Source organism: Alligator sinensis, unplaced genomic scaffold (genome assembly GCF_000455745.1).
Source record: "Alligator sinensis unplaced genomic scaffold, ASM45574v1 scaffold1167_1, whole genome shotgun sequence".
In the NCBI taxonomy this organism is placed as follows: domain Eukaryota; kingdom Metazoa; phylum Chordata; order Crocodylia; family Alligatoridae; genus Alligator; species Alligator sinensis.
In genome coordinates this window covers 775,624-779,408 of record NW_005842648.1, presented here as the reverse complement: position 1 = coordinate 779,408, position 3,785 = coordinate 775,624, and positions in this window count along the sequence as shown.

Below are 3,785 nucleotides of genomic sequence, written 5' to 3'. Positions count from 1 at the left end.
GGAGGGGGGGGGACGGGGGGGAGTAAGAGGGGGATTGGCTTTTTGGCTAGAGCAATGGTTTTCAAGCTGTGGTCCACAGACCCCTGGCAGTTCACAGACTATGTCTAAGGGATCTGCAAAAGAAGTCTATGATCAGTGAAAAGTATGTGAATTCCCACACTTAAAATTCAGAAGGGTCTGCAACTCCATTTGAAAAAATTTAGAGGACTGACCACAAATGAAAAAGGTTGAAAACCACTGGGTTAGAGAGAGTGAGGTCTAAGGGAAAGAAGCATATGCAATAAAAACGCTAGGAACAGTCAAGCTTAGTAAGAGAACAGGCAGTTAAAGCAGTTGTTTGAGATTCTGATTAAACTGAAGTCCAAGAAAGAGTAAATTTGATCTAAATGTAGTGACTAACAGCCTGGTTCCACTGAAGTTTATGGAAGTTTATAGATGAAAGTTCATTGACGTCAGGATTTCAGCCAGTCTATATAGCTTGTCTTCAGGCAGAATGAGAACTGACCTTTCTTCACACATTTGTTATACATTTGCTTTTTGGACAGTAACACTAATGTGTTCTCTTACACTTCAAATAGAGTAATGTAAGAAGTATTCTGCAGGTCATACACTAATATAGTTTCTTGTTCATTAAATTTAAGTTCTAATAAGGGCTAGCCTAAGACTTGAACAGCCTGTACTGACTACAGTAATATAATTTGTCTTGATTCTAGAGAGTTAATGTTCAGAGAATCAAAGTAGGAAAATGTTCCAATTCTTTATGCACTAGGCAAATCAGAGATGCCACAAGGTGAAAGTGCAGACACATAATCTAAAACTAGGAAAGGAAGTCACATAAAAAAAGGAAGAAAATATGGATTATGTTTTGTTGTATTATTGTCTTCAAGTCCATGCATTAGTGCCTACTGCAGAAACTGGACTACGTTTATGCTACATCTTTTGTTTTTTAACAAATGTTTTTGCACAGGGCAACAATTTTCCTGTGGTGATTGCAGACAGTTTAATTTCCTTCTTAGTAGTAATCCATAAAAGATTTTATAACAACTTCAGTAGAAATGATGAGTGAAACTTGTTTTTTGTCTGTCTTTCTCAATTAAGCATTTTTCATGCACTCAAGCTCCTTGTGAAGTTTTGAAGAGAAAGTTTATTAATAATTTTAAACATGAACATAATTAGTTGACTGGTAAAATACCACTGGGGCCTGACATTACTCTTTGACTTTTTAATTTATGAATATCCAAGCCATGAAACAAAAATAATTCAGCTTGGATTTTGCAAAAGTAAGACAGTCATCCTTTGTCATTATCTCATAAACAATGTATACTGTTGTTTAGGATAATTATGAAGTGGTTCAGTTCAATGCTGACATTGCCATAAACTGTATTGATACAATATTCCTGCCTTAAAACCTGTGAATGTATAGTTTACTGTTTTTTTTTTCTAATTTTACTTTTGATTTGAATATCAAGTATTTAAGTTACAGTAATAATGCACAACAGGTTTATTAACAAGCCATGTTTTATTTCCCTTGACAGAGCATCCTTCCTTTTATAATAGGAATGCTAGGGCAAAAATACACATGGGGATCTTCTAATGCTAAATAATTATTTGCACCTCAGTTACTGAATACAAAAAAACAAGGCTATAGAGGGCATATCCCAGTCATAGCCAGACTGAAGACTTCCATTTAGTTAAAATGTTTTCTAATGTAAATTAGAAAGTAATGTACTATAATTCAAGAGTGCCACTTCCATAAGGTTACCCGGGATGCTGTTAATACAAAAAAAAAAAAAGTAATTTTACCATTTTACCATTTTTTACCTGAGGGAAAAATCTAGAATAGTGGTCATTCATATTAAATTTATATCAACTTTATGAGGTTTTTGTCATCATGACACATTTATGGAGCTGTTAAATTTTAGTTGCCTGAGGGATATAGTGTATTTGATGTGACCCCACATATTAAGTCAAGACCATACAAGTAACACTGATTACATGCTATTTGAGAATGAAACTGAGACATGGTTTCCATTGCTCAGAAGAGTGCACATATGTGAAAGGGAAATGGGTATTAAAATCTATTCCGAGAACTTGAAAGAGAGGGATTTTAGTGAGCTATCCAGCCCAATTTCTCTTATACTATATTGTGCCTGCTGAAAAATAAGTTGGCTCCATCCTCTAATAAGGGGGGGAAACCTAAAAAGGCTCTCTGTAATTCTAACCCAGAAAGAATGAATAAAAAAACATGGTGGTCACTATAGTAGCCTCTAAATATGAGGGAGGTTGCATTATCTCTAGTGTCAGAAATTCTTTAAAGAACTGGTATGTTGGAAATGAATAATAATGTACAACTAAACATATGTAACTTACATCTATCTGACTAGTCATTTATAGAAGTCACCATTGATATCTCTTTGCTCAAGTTAGTATAGCTATCCTACGTATTTCCTTTATACAGGGGGGTTTAAATCCAGTTTTAAAGTTGGCTGTTTTTTCAGCAGTAGTTGTTAGTGCTGTGCAAAGCTTCAAGTGCTGATTCAATTCGGAGGACATTCAGCCCAATTCAGCGGCCAAATAAGGAGACCAATAAAAAGGTCCAAATCCATTTGAAACTCTCTGAATCAATTCAGAGAGCTTTGGCAATTAGGGCAGTCCCTGCTCACTGCTGCAGGAAGCTGGACCTAGACTCTGGGCTGCTAAGTAGTGGAAGGGGGAGAGGGGGCTGGAGGAGAAGGAAGGGGACCATGGGGGGACCCCCACCAGGCCCCCATCCCCTGCTTGCTCCCCCAGACTCTCCCATGGCATGCCATGCCTGGCCCCAGCTCCCAGTTCTTTAAAAAAAAAAAAAAAAAAAAAAAAAGGCCCTGCACTCACCAGACGCTGCAGTGGCCATTGGAGCAGCCATGGAGGGCAACAGGGATTGGCCCCACCCCACACCTGGAAGCATCTGGTGAGTGCTGAGCTTTTTTTTTTTAAAGAGTCAGGAGGCTGGGGCTGGGCAGAGCAGCCATTGATGGGGCTGGGAAAGCAGGCGGGGGATGGGGCCTGTCCAATTTGGAGATTCGGCTGATTCAGCAGCAGCCAAATCTCAGTCAGATTTGGCTGAATTGATTTGGGACAGTGATTTGAATTACCAAATTGAATCACTGTTCCCTGAATCAGTCGAATCCAAAGTGAATACTAGTTGCTTCACACAGGCCTAGTACTTGTTGCAAGAGTTACAGAAATAATTATGTTGTGTAATTTCCTGAAAGAAATTTCTCTATATATTTGCAAATTATTATTTTCTAGGCCACTTGGAATATTTTCTTCCAAGATTTTATTTTTAAAAATGTATTTAATATTTTTGTTTGTATAAAACAAATCCAGTTCGTATCTAAACCCAAGATGTTTTTGCTTTGTTTCCTTCTGCACTGCTCAGTCTCCATATTTTTTTCCATTTATTTGTCTCTGTAAATGGTAAAAAGAGAGAAGAGAGTAAAGGAGGGGAGGGCAGAAGCAAGTTTTGCTTCATTTTAAATTTTATTTGAAACAATGTAATTCCTTTCTGGAAAAAAGTTGGGGAAAAAATTCAAATGAAACAGACTTGTCATTCTGTATAAAATTTGAAGGGTGTGTGTGTGTGTGTGCATGCGCGCATGTGCACATGTGCCACCCAGCCCTATAATTTGTCCATTATAGGGTCAGCCTGTGTGCTGACACCAATTGGTTTGCATTCCACCTCAGCCAAACTGTTGCTACTTCTTGCTGGGTGTTGGCTACATGGCAGGCAACAACATTCTCAA